This window comes from Copadichromis virginalis, linkage group LG23 (genome assembly GCF_057382275.1).
Source record: "Copadichromis virginalis isolate Kocher_CV1m ecotype Utaka linkage group LG23, C_Virginalis_male_GT1.1, whole genome shotgun sequence".
Classification (NCBI taxonomy): Eukaryota; Metazoa; Chordata; class Actinopteri; order Cichliformes; family Cichlidae; genus Copadichromis; species Copadichromis virginalis.
In genome coordinates, this window is record NC_140639.1 from 10,962,840 (window position 1) to 10,986,274 (window position 23,435).

At 39.8% G+C, this 23,435-nt stretch overlaps 1 long non-coding RNA gene across 1 annotated transcript; it reads right to left on the bottom strand.

Annotated features, from left to right (window-relative positions):
* Positions 1 to 22,027: 22,027 nt before the first annotated feature.
* On the bottom strand, positions 22,028 to 23,016 carry LOC146680341 (uncharacterized). The gene is made up of 2 exons (XR_014918233.1): positions 22,860 to 23,016; positions 22,028 to 22,274 (listed from the first exon to the last, which is right to left on the bottom strand). It is a non-coding gene; the product is annotated as an uncharacterized LOC146680341 (long non-coding RNA).
* Between the last annotated feature and the right edge of the window lie 419 nt (positions 23,017 to 23,435).

The following is a 23,435-nucleotide window of genomic DNA, read 5'->3' on the forward strand; positions in this document are numbered from 1 at the left end:
ACATTTTCTAAAATGGCAAAAATGTTGACCTGCTTTGTTGCTGTGCCTGTCTTTAAGGCGACCATGTTGTTCAGCCTAACAAGAAACTGAATTATAAAGTTTCTTTCTTTAGTTTCTTGTGTCCTTTGCCCTGGACTGGGGATCTGTTCTTCAGACGTTTCAGCAGGACTGGTCTGATTTTCCCAAACAACAGAACCCTTTATCCTTTTCTCCTTTACCTTATTGATCTCTGATATTAAAATTCTTGAGACATTTTCTTCAAATGTTGACTGACGAAATACAATGAAAAATTGTAGCAAGTCCTTGGAGTTGTACATCTTGTGCAGTCCACGGAAAACAGACTTAACCACCCTGTTTATAGATGTTGGCAGTTCTGCAGGTAATTTTCCTGCAGTTTTTTCTGTGACTGTTTTGATGAGTGAAAACATGTCGATGGGTTTTATGACTAATTTAGTTTTTGTTGTAATGGTGTTTGAAAGCTTTACAACAAACTGAACGATAAAGTTTTTTTCATCCATTTCTCGTCTCTCTGCCTGTGTACGGGTCATAAAGACGGATTTGAAGAGAAGTGTCTGCATCTCCTCTTCAGATATTTCTATGGGCCTGGTTTCCTGTGGACTGTCTCCTTTAAAGGAATCCATTCGAGTTTTTTTCTGTGCTGTTCTCTGATCCCGTTGCTAGTGTCTGTAATAACTTTTGTTTCTAATGTCTCTGCAAAGCAAACCATCGGTGTCGAATTGTGCGATACAAATAAACTTGCCTTGCCTCCGCCCCTATTTATGAGCTGGTAGGACCAGATCAAAGCTGAAAATGTATCACGTGACACCGACGTCAGCTCTGGAGTGTGATGTCACAGCAGGGTGTAGCGACTGTTTTTATGTGTTGTCGTTAGCAACAAGGGCGGTAAAACCATCGTGTACGCTTGTTTATTTCCCTTTCACAATAAAGCTCAAGATCCTGTTGAGACTTTTCAAAATAAACTGAATGACGTGAAAGAGTGTTTACGGATGAGTATGGGCTCAAATTGTGGTCATAAATATGTTGTACTTGTAAAAAAGATTTGTATGTGTAAAAAAGATTTGTGTGTGGACTTAGCCAAAAAGTACATGTGAAACTCGAAGCGGCAACCTTCCGATTACAAGGCGAACTCCCAACTCTTGAACCACGACCGCCCCACAAATAATTAACAAAATATTTATGACCACAATTTGAGCCCATAGATGAGAAGCAAAAAAGAGCCGGCAGGTGCTAAAAATAAACCTTAGACTCAAACGTTAGAACAGGCCTTTCCCCGCAGCACGCCGTTGAATAAATACTCACGAAGAAAACGGCGGCCGTTACAACTTATGTATCGTTTCATGCATCGGTTAAAACACTCAACTCCAGGTACACGATGCCCAGCTGAGTCGAGCTGCCCGAGATTCACAGAATTTACAGAAAATGTTACATTTTTGTGATTTCTATCGTTATCGGGGCTATAGATGCTTATATTGGGATATGTGATTTTGGTCACATCGCACAGCCCTACTCTGAGGTCATAGCAAATTAGAACAAATGAAATATTTCACTGGAGCTTTAGATCCCTCTCTGTCCACAACAGAGGAAAAACAAGGCACCAGTGAAGGATCACCCTGCTGTGCTCTGGTCATATTCAAGCTCTGATTAATGTCCTCAGGAATCATTTCAGGGACGTCACATGTGGAGATTTTTTACAGAATCAATGGGTGACACGAAAGAGTCGTCTTCATCAAGCGTAGCCATAAACGACCCCGACAAATCCACAATCTCACCCATTTTATGAGCCTGAGCACGAGTAATTGCGCACGCAGGAAACACCTCTGAAGCAGTGGAGCCTGAGTCAGCAGCAAGGGCAGGAACATCAACAACTTCTGGCGGGGGGAAAACATGCCCACCAGCTAGATCATTACCAAGAATGAAGGAAACTCCTTCGATTGGTAATCGCTGGCGCACGGCGACTTTAACGTAGCCCGACACTAACGGCGAATGCACCCATATGCAGAGGGGCTTTGGTGACACTCATTTTTATTCCCCACACTACTATGTCGGAACCACAGGATGTTTTTTCCGACAAAGGCAGCACAGATTCTAGTAAGAATGAGTGGTACGCACCCGTATCTCTAAGAATCGTGACTGGCACTTTATCATTTTCTTCACCCGTCAACGAAACAAAGCCGCATGACACAACTGCGGATCAATGTCAGTTTTCGGGTTTTGTTCAGCCTCCGCGTGCACCTTTGGCGAGCAAGCGGTTTTAATCAAACCCACGCCTGCGGGGAATTTAGTGCCCCTCGCTTCTTTTCTTTTTAATACTGGACACGCAGCAATCAAATGTCCTGAGTCGTGACAATAAAAACATTCTCGACCGTTTGATCTAGCAATGAACGCTGATACATTTTTACGCACTGCTCGTGGTGACTTTTTTCGTTCAGAGAAATTTTCCTGAAACGAATTCTGTGCACAGAACACACTTTTGTGCGTTAAAACAAACTCGTCAGCCAGGAGTGCCGCGTTAGTGAGAGACGACACCTTTTGTTCGTTTAAATAAGTCACGATGCGTTCTGGCAAACACTTTTTAAACTCCTCCAGCAAAATAAGGGTTTAACTCTTCCACGGTTTTAACTTTACATGAACAACACCATTTCTCAAACAACACATTCTTTTCTCGCGCAAACTCAACAAAAGTCTGGTTAGCAGTTTTATTAAGATTCCTAAATTTCTGCCGATATGCTTCAGGGACAAGTTCATACGCCTGCAGCACAGTTTTCTTAAGAGTTTCATAATCTAAACTCTGCTCAATAGACAGGCTTGAACACACTTCTTGGGCTTTTTCCACAAGCTTACATTGGAGTAAGAGGGACCAAAACTCTTTCGGCCACTACCTATAACTATAACTAAACTAAAACACAAGCAGTTCATTAAAAGACATGAGGGTTTTTTTTTAAACTTTATTATTGCTCAGTAATAAGACAAAAGTATTTATTACCTGAGTACGAGATTCATAAAAATACACCATAGCCATGCATTAGTTTAGTTTGTTTATTTTTAGCAAATGCATTTTGCAATTTAGAATAAATCTGCATTCATGTGCAAAATGTAGCATTTCCCAATGAGATTGAGAACATGCAGTGCCCTCACAGAAAGGGCCAAACAATTTCAACAACAGTGAGAGGTTCTGAATCGAGGTGTTTTAAATTGTAAGGTAAAAACCTTACAAAATTAAAGCTCCAACCCAAACAATCCCCCACGAGCAAGCACTTGGCAACAGTGGGGAGGAAAAACTCCCTTTCAACAGGAAGAAACCTCCAGCAGAACCAGGCTCAGAGAGGGTCAGCCATCTGCCGCGACCTGTTTGGATGGGGCTGATGCGAGACAGAACCAACACTGTAGGATTTTAAAATTGTTGAAATCTTGTGAATTGTATATATCATAGTCGAAATCATAGCCTGATTTCGACTATGATTTTGTAGGGAAACAATGTTTTCAAAAATTTCCCAAAAGAACAACAGTTCCTAGTGGTCTTTGAAGAGGATTGTTCAGATGAATTGTTGTTATTATTCTCCTTAACAACAAAAGCCTTAATCCTCTTCTCCTTCATCCTGTTCACTTCAGATATCAACATTCTTGCTACATTATCTTCAAAGTTTAACTGCCTGAATTCCATGGCAGTCTGTACCATCAGTTTAGACTTATATGTCTTCTTTAGACTCTTATAAACGGCTCTAACAAGTTTGTCTAAAGATTTTGGAAGTTGTGTGGGTAGTTTACCCACAGCCATTTCAATGACATTTTCTAAAATGGCAAAAATGTTGACCTGCTTTGTTGCTGTGCCTGTCTTTAAGGCGACCATGTTGTTCAGCCTAACAAGAAACTGAATTATAAAGTTTCTTTCTTTAGTTTCTTGTGTCCTTTGCCCTGGACTGGGGATCTGTTCTTCAGACGTTTCAGCAGGACTGGTCTGATTTTCCCAAACAACAGAACCCTTTATCCTTTTCTCCTTTACCTTATTGATCTCTGATATTAAAATTCTTGAGACATTTTCTTCAAATGTTGACTGACGAAATACAATGAAAAATCGTAGCAAGTCCTTGGAGTCGTACATCTTGTGCAGTCCACGGAAAACAGACTTAACCACCCTGTTTATAGATGTTGGCAGTTCTGCAGGTAATTTTCCTGCAGTTTTTTCTGTGACTGTTTTGATGAGTGAAAACATGTCGATGGGTTTTATGACTAATTTAGTTTTTGTTGTAATGGTGTTTGAAAGCTTTACAACAAACTGAACGATAAAGTTTTTTTCATCCATTTCTCGTCTCTCTGCCCGTGTACGGGTCATAAAGACGGATTTGAAGAGAAGTGTCTGCATCTCCTCTTCAGATATTTCTATGGGCCTGGTTTCCTGTGGACAGTCTCCTTTAAAGGAATCCATTTGAGTTTTTTTCTGTGCTGTTCTCTGATCCCGTTGCTAGTGTCTGTAATAACTTTTGTTTCTAATGTCTCTGCAAAGCAAACCATCGGTGTCGAATTGTGCGATACAAATAAACTTGCCTTGCCTCCGCCCCTATTTATGAGCTGGTAGGACCAGGTCAAAGCTGAAAATGTATCACGTGACACCGACGTCAGCTCTGGAGTGTGATGTCACAGCAGGGTGTAGCGACTGTTTTTATGTGTTGTCATTAGCAACAAGGACGGTAAAACCATCGTGTACGCTTGTTTATTTCCCTTTCACAATAAAGCTCAAGATCCTGTTGAGACTTTTCAAAATAAACTGAATGACGTGAAAGAGTGTTTACGGATGAGTATGGGCTCAAATTGTGGTCATAAATATGTTGTACTTGTAAAAAAGATTTGTATGTGTAAAAAAGATTTGTGTGTGGACTTAGCCAAAAAGTACATGTGAAACTCGAAGCGGCAACCTTCCGATTACAAGGCGAACTCCCCACTCTTGAACCACGACCGCCCCACAAATAATTAACAAAATATTTATGACCACAATTTGAGCCCATAGATGAGAAGCAAAAAAGAGCCGGCAGGTGCTAAAAATAAACCTCAGACTCAAACGTTAGAACAGGCCTTTCCCCGCAGCACGCCGTTGAATAAATACTCACGAAGAAAACGGCGGCCGTTACAACTTATGTATCGTTTCATGCATCGGTTAAAACACTCAACTCCAGGTACACGATGCCCAGCTGAGTCGAGCTGCCCGAGATTCACAGAATTTACAGAAAATGTTACATTTTTGTGATTTCTATCGTTATCGGGGCTATAGATGCTTATATTGGGATATGTGATTTTGGTCACATCGCACAGCCCTACTCTGAGGTCATAGCAAATTAGAACAAATGAAATATTTCACTGGAGCTTTAGATCCCTCTCTGTCCACAACAGAGGAAAAACAAGGCACCAGTGAAGGATCACCCTGCTGTGCTCTGGTCATATTCAAGCTCTGATTAATGTCCTCAGGAATCATTTCAGGGACGTCACATGTGGAGATTTTTTACAGAATCAATGGGTGACACGAAAGAGTCGTCTTCATCAAGCATAGCCATAAACGACCCCGACAAATCCACAATCTCACCCATTTTACGAGCCTGAGCACGAGTAATTGCGCACGCAGGAAACACCTCTGAAGCAGTGGAGCCTGAGTCAGCAGCAAGGGCAGGAACATCAACAACTTCTGGCGGGGGAAAAACATGCCCACCAGCTAGATCATTACCAAGAATGAAGGAAACTCCTTCGATTGGTAATCGCTGGCGCACGGCGACTTTAACGTAGCCCGACACTAACGGCGAATGCACCCATATGCAGAGGGGCTTTGGTGACACTCATTTTTATTCCCCACACTACTATGTCGGAACCACAGGATGTTTTTTCAGACAAAGGCAGCACAGATTCTAGTAAGAATGAGTGGTACGCACCCGTATCTCTAAGAACCGTGACTGGCACTTTATCATTTTCTTCACCCGTCAACGAAACAAAGCCGCATGACACAACTGCGGATCAATGTCAGTTTTCGGGTTTTGTTCAGCCTCCGCGTGCACCTTTGGCGAGCAAGCGGTTTTAATCAAACCCACGCCTGCGGGGAATTTAGTGCCCCTCGCTTCTTTTCTTTTTAATACTGGACACGCAGCAATCAAATGTCCTGAGTCGTGACAATAAAAACATTCTCGACCGTTTGATCTAGCAATGAACGCTGATACATTTTTACGCACTGCTCGTGGTGACTTTTTTCGTTCAGAGAAATTTTCCTGAAACGAATTCTGTGCACAGAACACACTTTTGTGCGTTAAAACAAAGTCGTCAGCCAGGAGTGCCGCGTTAGTGAGAGACGACACCTTTTGTTCGTTTAAATAAGTCACGATGCGTTCTGGCAAACACTTTTTAAACTCCTCCAGCAAAATAAGGGTTTAACTCTTCCACGGTTTTAACTTTACATGAACAACACCATTTCTCAAACAACACATTCTTTTCTCGCGCAAACTCAACAAAAGTCTGGTTAGCAGTTTTATTAAGATTCCTAAATTTCTGCCGATATGCTTCAGGGACAAGTTCACACGCCTGCAGCACAGTTTTCTTAAGAGTTTCATAATCTAAACTCTGCTCAATAGACAGGCTTGAACACACTTCTTGGGCTTTTTCCACAAGCTTACATTGGAGTAAGAGGGACCAAAACTCTTTCGGCCACTACCTATAACTATAACTAAACTAAAACACAAGCGGTTCATTAAAAGACATGAGGTTTTTTTTTTAAACTTTATTATTGCTCAGTAATAAGACAAAAGTATTTATTACCTGAGTACGAGATTCATAAAAATACACCATAGCCATGCATTAGTTTAGTTTGTTTATTTTTAGCAAATGCTTTTTGCAATTTAGAATAAATCTGCATTCATGTGCAAAATGTAGCATTTCCCAATGAGATTGAGAACATGCAGTGCCCTCACAGAAAGGGCCAAACAATTTCAACAACAGTGAGAGGTTCTGAATCGAGGTGTTTTAAATTGTAAGGTAAAAACCTTACAAAATTAAAGCTCCAACCCAAACAATCCCCCACGAGCAAGCACTTGGCAACAGTGGGGAGGAAAAACTCCCTTTCAACAGGAAGAAACCTCCAGCAGAACCAGGCTCAGAGAGGGTCAGCCATCTGCCGCGACCTGTTTGGATGGGGCTGATGCGAGACAGAACCAACACTGTAGGATTTTAAAATTGTTGAAATCTTGTGAATTGTATATATCATAGTCGAAATCATAGCCTGATTTCGACTATGATTTTGTAGGGAAACAATGTTTTCAAAAATTTCCCAAAAGAACAACAGTTCCTAGTGGTGTTTGAAGAGGATTGTTCGGATGAATTGTTGTTATTATTCTCCTTAACAACAAAAACCTTAATCCTCTTCTCCTTCATCCTGTTCACTTCAGATATCAACATTCTTGCTACATTATCTTCAAAGTTTAACTGCCTGAATTCCATGGCAGTCTGTACCATCAGTTTAGACTTATATGTCTTCTTTAGACTCTTATAAACGGCTCTAACAAGTTTGTCTAAAGATTTTGGAAGTTGTGTGGGTAGTTTACCCACAGCCATTTCAATGACATTTTCTAAAATGGCAAAAATGTTGACCTGCTTTGTTGCTGTGCCTGTCTTTAAGGCGACCATGTTGTTCAGCCTAACAAGAAACTGAATTATAAAGTTTCTTTCTTTAGTTTCTTGTGTCCTTTGCCCTGGACTGGGGATCTGTTCTTCAGACGTTTCAGCAGGACTGGTCTGATTTTCCCAAACAACAGAACCCTTTATCCTTTTCTCCTTTACCTTATTGATCTCTGATATTAAAATTCTTGAGACATTTTCTTCAAATGTTGACTGACGAAATACAATGAAAAATTGTAGCAAGTCCTTGGAGTTGTACATCTTGTGCAGTCCACGGAAAACAGACTTAACCACCCTGTTTATAGATGTTGGCAGTTCTGCAGGTAATTTTCCTGCAGTTTTTTCTGTGACTGTTTTGATGAGTGAAAACATGTCGATGGGTTTTATGACTAATTTAGTTTTTGTTGTAATGGTGTTTGAAAGCTTTACAACAAACTGAACGATAAAGTTTTTTTCATCCATTTCTCGTCTCTCTGCCTGTGTACGGGTCATAAAGACGGATTTGAAGAGAAGTGTCTGCATCTCCTCTTCAGATATTTCTATGGGCCTGGTTTCCTGTGGACTGTCTCCTTTAAAGGAATCCATTCGAGTTTTTTTCTGTGCTGTTCTCTGATCCCGTTGCTAGTGTCTGTAATAACTTTTGTTTCTAATGTCTCTGCAAAGCAAACCATCGGTGTCGAATTGTGCGATACAAATAAACTTGCCTTGCCTCCGCCCCTATTTATGAGCTGGTAGGACCAGATCAAAGCTGAAAATGTATCACGTGACACCGACGTCAGCTCTGGAGTGTGATGTCACAGCAGGGTGTAGCGACTGTTTTTATGTGTTGTCGTTAGCAACAAGGGCGGTAAAACCATCGTGTACGCTTGTTTATTTCCCTTTCACAATAAAGCTCAAGATCCTGTTGAGACTTTTCAAAATAAACTGAATGACGTGAAAGAGTGTTTACGGATGAGTATGGGCTCAAATTGTGGTCATAAATATGTTGTACTTGTAAAAAAGATTTGTATGTGTAAAAAAGATTTGTGTGTGGACTTAGCCAAAAAGTACATGTGAAACTCGAAGCGGCAACCTTCCGATTACAAGGCGAACTCCCAACTCTTGAACCACGACCGCCCCACAAATAATTAACAAAATATTTATGACCACAATTTGAGCCCATAGATGAGAAGCAAAAAAGAGCCGGCAGGTGCTAAAAATAAACCTTAGACTCAAACGTTAGAACAGGCCTTTCCCCGCAGCACGCCGTTGAATAAATACTCACGAAGAAAACGGCGGCCGTTACAACTTATGTATCGTTTCATGCATCGGTTAAAACACTCAACTCCAGGTACACGATGCCCAGCTGAGTCGAGCTGCCCGAGATTCACAGAATTTACAGAAAATGTTACATTTTTGTGATTTCTATCGTTATCGGGGCTATAGATGCTTATATTGGGATATGTGATTTTGGTCACATCGCACAGCCCTACTCTGAGGTCATAGCAAATTAGAACAAATGAAATATTTCACTGGAGCTTTAGATCCCTCTCTGTCCACAACAGAGGAAAAACAAGGCACCAGTGAAGGATCACCCTGCTGTGCTCTGGTCATATTCAAGCTCTGATTAATGTCCTCAGGAATCATTTCAGGGACGTCACATGTGGAGATTTTTTACAGAATCAATGGGTGACACGAAAGAGTCGTCTTCATCAAGCGTAGCCATAAACGACCCCGACAAATCCACAATCTCACCCATTTTATGAGCCTGAGCACGAGTAATTGCGCACGCAGGAAACACCTCTGAAGCAGTGGAGCCTGAGTCAGCAGCAAGGGCAGGAACATCAACAACTTCTGGCGGGGGGAAAACATGCCCACCAGCTAGATCATTACCAAGAATGAAGGAAACTCCTTCGATTGGTAATCGCTGGCGCACGGCGACTTTAACGTAGCCCGACACTAACGGCGAATGCACCCATATGCAGAGGGGCTTTGGTGACACTCATTTTTATTCCCCACACTACTATGTCGGAACCACAGGATGTTTTTTCCGACAAAGGCAGCACAGATTCTAGTAAGAATGAGTGGTACGCACCCGTATCTCTAAGAATCGTGACTGGCACTTTATCATTTTCTTCACCCGTCAACGAAACAAAGCCGCATGACACAACTGCGGATCAATGTCAGTTTTCGGGTTTTGTTCAGCCTCCGCGTGCACCTTTGGCGAGCAAGCGGTTTTAATCAAACCCACGCCTGCGGGGAATTTAGTGCCCCTCGCTTCTTTTCTTTTTAATACTGGACACGCAGCAATCAAATGTCCTGAGTCGTGACAATAAAAACATTCTCGACCGTTTGATCTAGCAATGAACGCTGATACATTTTTACGCACTGCTCGTGGTGACTTTTTTCGTTCAGAGAAATTTTCCTGAAACGAATTCTGTGCACAGAACACACTTTTGTGCGTTAAAACAAACTCGTCAGCCAGGAGTGCCGCGTTAGTGAGAGACGACACCTTTTGTTCGTTTAAATAAGTCACGATGCGTTCTGGCAAACACTTTTTAAACTCCTCCAGCAAAATAAGGGTTTAACTCTTCCACGGTTTTAACTTTACATGAACAACACCATTTCTCAAACAACACATTCTTTTCTCGCGCAAACTCAACAAAAGTCTGGTTAGCAGTTTTATTAAGATTCCTAAATTTCTGCCGATATGCTTCAGGGACAAGTTCATACGCCTGCAGCACAGTTTTCTTAAGAGTTTCATAATCTAAACTCTGCTCAATAGACAGGCTTGAACACACTTCTTGGGCTTTTTCCACAAGCTTACATTGGAGTAAGAGGGACCAAAACTCTTTCGGCCACTACCTATAACTATAACTAAACTAAAACACAAGCAGTTCATTAAAAGACATGAGGGTTTTTTTTTAAACTTTATTATTGCTCAGTAATAAGACAAAAGTATTTATTACCTGAGTACGAGATTCATAAAAATACACCATAGCCATGCATTAGTTTAGTTTGTTTATTTTTAGCAAATGCATTTTGCAATTTAGAATAAATCTGCATTCATGTGCAAAATGTAGCATTTCCCAATGAGATTGAGAACATGCAGTGCCCTCACAGAAAGGGCCAAACAATTTCAACAACAGTGAGAGGTTCTGAATCGAGGTGTTTTAAATTGTAAGGTAAAAACCTTACAAAATTAAAGCTCCAACCCAAACAATCCCCCAGGAGCAAGCACTTGGCAACAGTGGGGAGGAAAAACTCCCTTTCAACAGGAAGAAACCTCCAGCAGAACCAGGCTCAGAGAGGGTCAGCCATCTGCCGCGACCTGTTTGGATGGGGCTGATGCGAGACAGAACCAACACTGTAGGATTTTAAAATTGTTGAAATCTTGTGAATTGTATATATCATAGTCGAAATCATAGCCTGATTTCGACTATGATTTTGTAGGGAAACAATGTTTTCAAAAATTTCCCAAAAGAACAACAGTTCCTAGTGGTCTTTGAAGAGGATTGTTCGGATGAATTGTTGTTATTATTCTCCTTAACAACAAAAACCTTAATCCTCTTCTCCTTCATCCTGTTCACTTCAGATATCAACATTCTTGCTACATTATCTTCAAAGTTTAACTGCCTGAATTCCATGGCAGTCTGTACCATCAGTTTAGACTTATATGTCTTCTTTAGACTCTTATAAACGGCTCTAACAAGTTTGTCTAAAGATTTTGGAAGTTGTGTGGGTAGTTTACCCACAGCCATTTCAATGACATTTTCTAAAATGGCAAAAATGTTGACCTGCTTTGTTGCTGTGCCTGTCTTTAAGGCGACCATGTTGTTCAGCCTAACAAGAAACTGAATTATAAAGTTTCTTTCTTTAGTTTCTTGTGTCCTTTGCCCTGGACTGGGGATCTGTTCTTCAGACGTTTCAGCAGGACTGGTCTGATTTTCCCAAACAACAGAACCCTTTATCCTTTTCTCCTTTACCTTATTGATCTCTGATATTAAAATTCTTGAGACATTTTCTTCAAATGTTGACTGACGAAATACAATGAAAAATCGTAGCAAGTCCTTGGAGTCGTACATCTTGTGCAGTCCACGGAAAACAGACTTAACCACCCTGTTTATAGATGTTGGCAGTTCTGCAGGTAATTTTCCTGCAGTTTTTTCTGTGACTGTTTTGATGAGTGAAAACATGTCGATGGGTTTTATGACTAATTTAGTTTTTGTTGTAATGGTGTTTGAAAGCTTTACAACAAACTGAACGATAAAGTTTTTTTCATCCATTTCTCGTCTCTCTGCCTGTGTACGGGTCATAAAGACGGATTTGAAGAGAAGTGTCTGCATCTCCTCTTCAGATATTTCTATGGGCCTGGTTTCCTGTGGACAGTCTCCTTTAAAGGAATCCATTTGAGTTTCTTTCTGTGCTGTTCTCTGATCCCGTTGCTAGTGTCTGTAATAACTTTTGTTTCTAATGTCTCTGCAAAGCAAACCATCGGTGTCGAATTGTGCGATACAAATAAACTTGCCTTGCCTCCGCCCCTATTTATGAGCTGGTAGGACCAGATCAAAGCTGAAAATGTATCACGTGACACCGATGTCAGCTCTGGAGTGTGATGTCACAGCAGGGTGTAGCGACTGTTTTTATGTGTTGTCGTTAGCAACAAGGACGGTAAAACCATCGTGTACGCTTGTTTATTTCCCTTTCACAATAAAGCTCAAGATCCTGTTGAGACTTTTCAAAATAAACTGAATGACGTGAAAGAGTGTTTACGGATGAGTATGGGCTCAAATTGTGGTCATAAATATGTTGTACTTGTAAAAAAGATTTGTATGTGTAAAAAAGATTTGTGTGTGGACTTAGCCAAAAAGTACATGTGAAACTCGAAGCGGCAACCTTCTGATTACAAGGCGAACTCCCAATTCTTGAACCACGACTGCCCCACAAATAATTAACAAAATATTTATGACCACAATTTGAGCCCATAGATGAGAAGCAAAAAAGAGCCGGCAGGTGCTAAAAATAAACCTTAGACTCAAACGTTAGAACAGGCCTTTCCCCGCAGCACGCCGTTGAATAAATACTCACGAAGAAAACGGCGGCCGTTACAACTTATGTATCGTTTCATGCATCGGTTAAAACACTCAACTCCAGGTACACGCTCAGAAAAATTATGGTTTTTAAATGGTTCTTCAGATGGCTTCATGGTTCTTTAAAGAACCATCATACGTCAAAGAACCTTTTTATTTTGTGGATGGTCCTTCAGCTATTACAAATGGTTCTTTAAAGAACAAAAGGTTCTTCATCCTTAGCAATCTAAGTTTGATGGTGTAAAGGGCATAAATATTTATTCACTATAATGAGGCTGTGAATTATACTGTGTGTTTTCTTTGTGTGCATGTGTGTGCGAAGGGAGAGGGCGGGTTACCTGGCAATTACCCTTTAAGAGAAGATGGTAGGAAACTGAATATTCAAATAAAAGTTAGAAATATTTGCTTAAAAATATACTGGTGGCAGGGGTGGGGGCCAAAGCCTAAAGACCCTAACCCCCGCAATTTAGTATCCGGTATACAGAAACTGTTTTCCTAACAAAACCACTGTTATAATTAAGTGAAGGTGCTCACAGCTAATTTGAACCTTTGGCTTCTAAAATATGTGGTTCAATTGCGTGCTGCGTACATAACCTAATGTCAGCTAGACCGAAATTAAAATTTAATATATTGTTAAAGTCACTAAAATGGTGCCTGAAGCCTGTTGTGAGCTCTGTGTCTGCTCTAGAAACTGAAATTCTGTAGATCTGAGCCGTACATTAAATACTCACATGAACCTGTACTTTGAATTCTGTATGAGCTGTATAAAATACAGCTATGCATAAGAGTTTTGAATGAATAATTAGATTAGATAACTCTTCATTGTCTAATCGAATTATATAGAAATGAATAGAAAGTGGTTCTTTAGACTGATGCCATAGAAGAACCTGTTTTGGTGCCACAAAGAACCTTTCAAACAATGGTTTCAAACATGAGAAGGTGTGTCTTTGACTGTTCCTGCATAACTTAGTTTCGGACTAGTTGACAAGTTATGCTCCGGTCATTTGATGTTTCCAAGATAGATGTTCTTTTGTAATATAGTTAAATTTTTTTGTATATTTAATTTATCCACCATCATACATCATACATACAAGCTAAGAAGAGGTCGTTATACTAACAAGAGGTATCAACGCTGGGCCAAAGTTCAGCACATGGTTAAAGTTTGTAATCCAGCCAGAGCTGAAGCAGGTAGCATCAACACATAAATCTACTCTACCCGGCTTAAATCACAAGAGCACCTCTGACCAAAAAGCTGTAGATTTTTCTTGTTTGCACAAATTAATCCAGATTCACATTAACTGTGTTCACAGCTCCAACAAAATGAGGAAGAGGAGGGGCAGAAACACAATTAGATTGAATTACAATTGGATGGAAGTTGAGGACAAGGAGAAGGAAGCTTTGGATGAGGAGGAAGAGAAGCAGCAGGAGCATCTTTAGGGATCCCTATGATGTCATTGAGGTTTGTTTCATTAATATGGTCCTCTCACAAAGAACGATGACATGTTTTAGTTCACGTACTTCCTGTATTAAATAGTGATATGCAAAATGTTGTGAAAAACCATGGAGCAGGTACGTATAGTGCATCTGCAGGTAAATGAACATCAAATCTCTAAGACAGTCTGAAATCTGTATATTTATCACCCTTATGATAAAACCCATGTCAGCCATTGGTTTATGGACTTTGTATTTTGAAGCCTCAACATTTGCATTATTGCTGTTGCTATGTTGGGACCATATTAGGATGAGGGATCAGAATCTGGAGTCATGCACACTATTATTTCATTTAGTGTGTATCCATAAGATTCGTACAGCAGATCCAAGTTGTGCCTTGAAAACAGGAAAGTCGTCTGCATAGAGGAGAACTGTAATAGCAGGCTTGTACAAAGTGAGGCTTTGTGCTCACATTTGCTGCAAACACTCATTTTACCCTGTTTTGATGCAGCTTTCACTTGAAATCAGGCAAGAACTGGACTTGTTTTTTACAATGTGTTCTTGTGAATTGATTGTGTATCGCATATGTTTGGTTTGACTTTCTGCAAGACAACAGTCGTCCACTGGCCAAAACAATTTTCCAAATACCTCCACGTGATCAAGCCTGGATTTAGAAAAGAATAGCAAAAAAAATCTGCACCTCCTGCTTCAGATGCAATTTGTGTTTGTGCGTTCAGAGGCAGCGGCGAGAGGGGAGACCTCGGGTCATCCAGCTGGAGAGCCTGACCAGGAGGAGTCGAACATTAACTCAGCTCTTCCAGGGCACCCTGCAGACTCGGCTGTTGGCATCGACGAGGGATGACGTGAACGCCAAACTGGAGTCCATCACAGGTCAACTGCAGGTATGCGAGTCAGACCTTCTGAGGAGGGTTTCACTTTTCTCTCTTCTTTATAATTGACTCTTTTCTCTCTCTTTCAGCTCCTTGTCTCAGAGTGGGAGGGATTTGAAGCACAAAGGGAGGAACTTGTCATTTGGTTGGCTGATATGGATGTCCGCCTGAGTGAGGTTGACCAGCTGACAGGAAACACCAGTGAAAAACTGAAACAACTGCAGGTGTGGGCTTGTTTTGATATGACATATATTTGATATGAAACATACGTCAGAGACATTGTCCTAAACTGGACTAACAAAGGACCATGAGTACAACATGAAAAGTACATTACATAGCGTAAGGCTGAAGTTCATTGATCATTTTAATCATAAACTTGTTGTTGAAATGTTTTTACTGAACATGCAAATATCTGCTGATGAAAATGTGTTGATTTATTGGTCTGTTATGAAGCTATTGCTATTTCTAATGTGTTTTATCACTTTCTGATGTTTTATTAATTAAACAATACATGTATTATTTGTTGTGTTATCTGTAGATATAGTATTTATATATATATTTATTTATAGTATAGCCAATATATTTAATTATTACTTTTTAAAACACTAATATGTGACATGTATTAGTAGTGATGTTGTGCTGAGGGTTAAAATGCCTTTTTGTCTTTTGGTAACTACAAAATGACAATAAATCATTAATATATGTCTATGCTGTGCTCGTATTTATTTTACCCTACTCAAATTCAATTTATGATGCATTTTATTTTGAAAGATTTAAAATGGTTTTTTTAAAGAACCACTCAAAAAAGGTTCTTTAAAATGGTTCTTTTAAAGAACCATTTGAAGGACCTTTTTAAAAATGGTTCTTTAAAGAACCATTTTTAAAAAGGTTCTTTGAAAAACCATTAAAGGTGCCCCAAAGAACCATTTCTTGAAGCAGTTTAAGAGTCTGAATGCTCGGAAAGCTCCCGGCCCAGACGGTGTGTCTCGTCTACTGGACGCAGCCGGAGGGTTCACTTGGTTGTTTGCTCTCAATAGAAGCTGAGCGCGTCTCCGTGTCTGTGCTGGTAAACGATACTGAGTCCCAGTGCTCAGTAAACTGTACACCTGACCGTTATTCTCCCACTGAATCCGGTGTGTCCACGGTCCAACACGTGCTCAACACGATGGTGCTGACCGGTGCCCAAACACACCAGAACACCAAATAAGTAAAATAACACAAACACGAACTTCTCCATGGCTCGTCGGGATGGCAACTGCTCCAAAAGTGACACATGAAATAGGCTGACATTTGAGTTTGACACGGGAGGTGAGGGGGTGTTTTGAATATGCTTGACTCCGTCACGAGGTTGCGCACAGCATCACCAGCAAGGGGGCTTGGTTTGAGAGGTTTTTGGCATCTGTGATGTGATTTACAACCATCCACCCATGTACAGCAAGAAGCCGCACTCACAACCGTGGGCATCAGCAAGTTGGTGAAATTTAAACAAAACAAAACAGCATTCCATCTGAAACTCTCTTATTGTACCCAAAATACAAATTTTAGTGATTACATGTGGCTTCATTAATTATGTTCAAACGGATGAATACATAACGCAAGTAATAACTTTATGATCAGTCAGTGAATGAAGGAGCTCAAGAGTGCAAATATAGTTGCAATAAAGTGACAAATATGCCCTTTTATGTCAAACAAAGACCGAAATAAGTGGCATCAGTGTGAGGATGAGAATGAGCGATCCAACCTCACACTGCAGATATCAGGGCAAAGCACAGTGGGGGGGTTGCAGTCTGCGCGCACAAGAGGGCTAACAACGCTGTGAGTGACGGAATCCACCCAAACTGAGGAACAGCTTGTTCCCCAGAGCTGAAGCCTGCACTGTTTGCACTATAATATAATATAATATAATATAATATAATATAATATAATATAATATAATATAATATAATATAATATAATATAATATAATTAGGGCTGTCAAATGATTAAAATTTTTAATCAGATTAATCACAGCCTAAAAATTAATTAATCATGATTAATCACAACTCGAAATATGACCAAAATGTGTGCAAACATACGGACAGATAGCGGATTTTTACACACTTGTTAGTGTTATTTAATGCTAAGACCACGCTGAGTGGCCTGCGTTCACTCAGCGTGGTCTGACGTAGGCTGGGTGTTGTGCTGGAAGCGAATTAATCACAGCCTAAAAATTTATTAATCGCAACTCGAAATATATGTGTATATGTGTGTATATATGTGTAAAAATCGGGACAGATAGTGGTTTTTAACACACTTGTTTGTTTTATTTATTATTAATTGTGAGTACAAGCAGTACAAGCAGAACAGGGCTTCAAATAATTGTGAGGGATTTTTACTGAATGTTTTCCACCCGTTTAAATCTAGCACATTGTTTTATCCATATACATCTTCAAGTTCACAGAACATAGGCCTAATTCAACAGGCAAAATGTGGAGGCAGGAGTGGCCAGGTATCTGCGAGCAAGGCGGGCCAGCTGGCTGTGGGCTCCTGCATGAGCTGCCCACCACTGTAAGGGACAGTCCTCTAAGGCAGTGCAGGGCTCTGCTCTGTAGCGCTGTATGGCTCTGTCCTGCTGTACCTCCTCCTCTGACTCAGAGTCAGAGTCCATCTGCAGCAGGCTCAGCCTCTTCTTGGCTGGACCTTCTTCTGCAGTGTGTGATCTTCTAGGAGAGTCTTCATGCAGCATGCCTGCCAGTGTGGTCCACACTGCTTCTCTGTCAGTCTTGGGCACACTGCGTAGGTCTTTAAAACGTGGGTCCAGTGCAGTTGCGATCTGGAGCCATGCATAGTTGGTATGTTCCTGGCGGGAAGCAAGGTCTTCCTTAAACTTCTCTTTAAACCTCACCACATATGCAGGGTCCTCATCAGTTACTTCCATGACACGGCGCAGGTGGCAGAAGGCTGGTAGAACTACAGAGCAGGAGACGTAGGCCTCTCCTCCCAGCAGTTCAGTCACATATCTGCAGTGGAATACACACATACACACATGGGGTGGCTGTAGCTCAGGTGGCAGAGCAGGTCAGCCACTAATCAGAAGGTCGGTGGTTCGATCCCAGGCTGCCTCCTGGCTGCATGCCAAATATCCTTGGGCAAGATACTAACCCCGTGTTTGCCTACTGGTGGTGGTCAGAGGGCCCGGTGTGTCCGGCAGCCTCGCCTCTGTCAGTGCGCCCCAGGGCAGCTGTGGCTACAATGTAGCTTGCCATCGCCAGTGCGTGAATGGGTGAATGACTGAATGTAGTGTAAAGCGCTTTGGGGTCCTATGGACTAGAAAAGCGCTATACAAATGCAGGCCATTTACACACACAGAGAGATAAGACAGCAAATTAAAAAAAGCTTTTTAATACTAGGTAATATTAATAAAATATTTGATTTCATTTATTTTTTAAATAAGACATTTTCTTAATAACAAAACTGATTTAAGATGTATGTTTGATACATTTAATCCAATTATGGTCACAATGACAGGCTCACCTGCAGGGCTCTAGAAGTGTCTCCAGTCTCTGGAGTTTGTCCCACTCTGGAGGCGTCAGGAGGACAAGTTTATGCTTTTGTTTATCCAGAGTCGCGGTTACTGCAGTTTGGTTGCGGATCAAGCGCTTCACCATCTCCAGCGTGGAGTTCCAGCGCGTAGGCACGTCCTGGGCCAACGGCTCCTGCTTGCGCCCCAGTGACACCTGCTCTGCGTTCAGCTCTGCTGTGTTTGCTGGGCTGTGCTTAAAATGGCCAACAATTTTGCGGCATTTGGCCAGCGCAGTGACAAAGCCACTGTCTGCGAGACTCACTGTGATGCATCTCTGTAGAATGTGCGCGGTACACGGCATGTGATTGAATGGCATGATGCGAGCCGCGGCGATCATATTGCGCGCACTGTCCGTGCCTACTGTTGTCACCTTCTCCTCAATTCTCCACCTGCGAGCAACAGTCTGGAACTGCTCTGCACAAGCCTCCGCAAAGTGCCGCTCTTCCGTTTTCATTATAGTCAGCGCAAAGGATGTCAGACCCCAGGCTTCAGTGATTAAATGCGCAGTAACTCCCAGGTAATTGTCATTACTCAATGATGTCCAGTGGTCTCCTGTCAGAGCCACGCATTCTGTGTGAACTAAAGCCTCTTCTTTTTTCTTTTTCTCCGTTTCATACAGTTCGTGGATTCGAATTGTTATTGTGCTTCTCGCTGGGGGCTTGTAGGACGCGTCCTGAGATGCAACCTTTAAAACATCCGCAAAGCCCTTGTCCTCCACAATGCTTAGCGGTCTGCAGTCCTTTGCTATCCATTTGGCTATATTGTCGGTCAGTTTGTCCAAAGAAGACTTACCGAGTGGCCTGCGTTCACTAAGAGTGGTCTGACGCAGGCCGGGTGAAGCTGCTGCCCCGACAAACGCGTGTTTGGCATTAAGGTGGTATTTTAAGGTCGAATTTGAACGGTGAAATTGAAACTCTTTACTACAGTGAGTGCAAATTACAACGCGTTTGTTTATTGTCCCATCTATGTTCTTCTTGTATTTAAATTCCCCATCCAGAAGGCCATCCGCTTCCTGCTTCTCCATTTTCAGTGGCGCGGTAAACAAATCAAGTGGAATTATGGGAGCGACTTATCTGCGTGTTGCGCTAAATAGTTAAATATTCTAACGTAATTAATTCCAAAATTTAATTATCGCAATTAACGCGTTAATTTCGACAGCTATAATATAATATAATATAATATAATATAATATAATATATCATGTTGCTATTTAATGTTTTTTGTTCGTGTTGCAGCTGCTCTGTGAGCCAAGCTTTCGTTGTCTAAATTCAATGGCAATATATCTCTGCACCACACGATGGCGATAGATTCTCACAGACAGTCTGTGCTCTGCTTCCGCCACCAGTCATCTTTAAATCTTTTTTTTAATTCAATGAAACCTTTATTTAACTGTCCATCTCGCGGCATTACTTAAAAAAAAATCATATTTAAATACAAAGAAGATTAAATACATGAACGACAGAAAATTGATAAAATAAGAGCAAATAAATATATTTACAAATTTCATTTCATTTCATTTTTATTTATTTCACACTTGGTACTACAAATCAAACAAAACAACCACATCTTCTATCAACAAAACACAACAACCATGTGTGAAAAGGAGCAGGAAGAAGAAAATATTCTTATTAAACCCTGCCCCCTATCTACCATCGAACTTATATCACCGATGGGCACCAAAAATCAGGAACAAACTAATATTGACATTTCTCTCCGGTCGAATCCCAAACCAACATCACATTCATTCGCATTCTTCATACTGAGTTATCGTTTTAAACATATAACACTTTTTAAAACATTGTAGATTTATACAATTCTTTAAATTATAATGAAGTGAATTCCACAGTCTTATACCCCTAACCGTTGTGCTCATTAATCTTTGTGTAGTCCTGGCTAACTGATGTTTAAAATAAAATTTCCTTCTATTCTCTTCTCCCCTTGAACACATCAAAAATACTCTTTGTAACTTAAAAGGCAAAATATTATTTTTAGCCTTAAACATAATTAATAATGTCCGTAATTTCACTAAATCTCCTAATTTTAATAATTTTGATTCTATAAATAATTTGTTTGTATGTTCTCTATATTTAACATTATGAATTATTCGTATAACTTTCTTCTGTAATAGGTTTAAAGGTTTTATGGTATTCTCATATGTATTCCCCCAAACTTCAACACAATAGTTGATATATGAAAAAAACAAAGAAAAATATAAAATACGCATTGTTTTATAATTTAATAAATCTCTTATACTACCCAGAATATAAATACTTTTGACCATTTTCTTTCTAATATGTTCAATATGAGATTTCCATGTCAAATTCTCATCCACTATTACACCCAAAAAACGAAATTCAGTAACTCTTTCAATCAATTCTTCCTCTATAAACATAATGACTTTATCCTCCTTTACACGATTGCCAAATATCATATATTTCGTTTTTGTCAGATTCAAAGATAATTTATTTACATCAAACCATTTTTTTATTCTTAACATCTCAGAAGTCATAATTTCAACCAAGTCTTTCAAATTCTCTCCAGAGCAATAAAAATTTGTGTCATCTGCAAATAAAATCGAATTTAACCTTTTAGATACGTCACAAATATCATTAATATATAAATTAAAGAGTTTAGGTCCCAAAATAGAACCTTGAGGAACACCACATACAATCTTCAGTCTTTCAGAAGTATTGCCAAAATAATAAACATATTGCAACCTATTCTCTAAATAACTCATTAACCAATTCAATGCTACTCCTCTCACTCCATGGTTATACAATTTAGAAATCAAAATAGAATGTTGTATCGTATCAAAAGCTTTTTTTAAATCAACAAATACTCCCACTGTGTATTTATTATTATGTGTTGCAGATGAAATATCTTCAATAAAAGTCAACAACGCTAATGCCGTTGACCTATTTTTACGAAATCCAAATTGGTTTTCATGTATTAGTTGATATTTTTCAATAAAACTATCAAGTCTTTGTGCAAAGAGTTTTTCTAGCAATTTTGAAAACTGTGATAAAAGAGACACTGGCCTATAATTGTTAAAACTATGCTTATCTCCTGATTTATATAATGGTACACAGCAAATCCAGCATGTCCAAATTAACACTGTCGGATTTGATTTCAACACTATTAAAGTGTCTATATGGGTCCACACCAGAGAGTGTTAATTTAACTCTTTTTGGAGAGTTGGTACGTTAACTCTGATTTAGTGTTAAACACCAAATCTGTCTGGAGTTGATAATTTAACACTTGGTGTTAAGAGTTTATATATTAACTCTCAAAGAGTATTTTAGTTTAACTACGTAAGAGTTATCTTCTAATTCATTCTAAAAAGCGGGAATTTTACTGTTCTGATCTTCTAGAAATTTCTTTTGGAAATAAACATTTACTAAAAAGATGCAATGGTTGTTGAAAAACATTTATTCTGAACTGTGCACCACAATTTCAAAACATTTTCTGAAAGATGTAACAGTGTACATGTTCTCACTTTCATTAGAATTTTGTTTATCAAAAGGTCTGACATGGTAAATGCAAATAACAGCATTCTCATCACTTATTTCTTCAATACAATATGCATGTCCTTCATTCATCACTTTGTGGAACTTCAACGCACTTCTGCTCTCCCCCATATTCCATCTTCACAAGCATATCCTGTGCGGAGATCGAATAAAAATTAGTTGACATTAATTAATGGCACAAATAATCCAGTAAACAATTGCAGCACAGTAAAAAAAAAAAAAGGAATCCTCTTTGAGCCATTACTTGTGTAAAGTATTTTCCCAAAAGACAAGGACACAGGCAACAGGTAATACTGAACTAAATGTAAAACCTCAACCTTTTTCATTTTTACCTAAACCGTGTGCACAAAACTCTGGAGGGATCTATGCTAACGTAGAATCCAGTCAGGACGTCTGCTACTGCTGTTTGCTCGTTTGTTTGTTTTTTATGGGCGATCGTTTTCAGGCTTCAAGTAGCACCATTATACCAACATTTCACATTCTAGACATTGTTTTAGGTGTATTTGACCAAAAGTTTGACTGAAAATTCACATGCAAGCTTTTTTTCAAGGCTGTGGTATTTGCCTGCAAACAATACCTTTCAGCTAGCTAAAACAGAATATTATGCTATCACCGAGCAACATGGCTAATGCCTTTCACACAGCTTTGTCTCAACTCCAAAGAGCCACAGAAGTAAAAGCTAATAACAATTGAAACAATCTTTGAAAAAATGACTTACCAAGCATGGCAAACAACTCAAATATGTAGAGCAAAATGTTCTGAAACGGCTTCACTTCAGCTTCGATTGGAGCCGTGCTGGGGGCGGAGTCTGTGAATTTACTCTGTTGGTGTCATAGCCCCTCTAGGAGTTCAGAGTTAAGAGGTCAAGAGTTAATGTTTCCATTTTAACACCTCCAGATTTGACAGCGAAACACTCATTTTTAACACTCGATTTTAACTACTATCATTTTACACCTCAGAGTTACATTAAAAGAATGTGACTCTACTTAGAGTAAAATTAACTCTACTTTTGCAAGGAGACTATTAACACCAAAAAATTTAACACTTTTGAATTTGCTGTGTATTACTTTTGCCACTTTCATTCTGTCAGGGAATACTCCTGACTGTAGCGAAAGATTAAAAATATAACAAAGAGGAGTACTTATACAATCTATTGTCTTTTTAATTATGACCATGTCTATACCTTCACAATCAGTAGATTTTTTATTTTTACAATTTTTTACGATTGCTACTATTTCTTTTATGGTAGTATCGGCTAAGAATATGGAATTAACCATTCTATTATCACCTATCC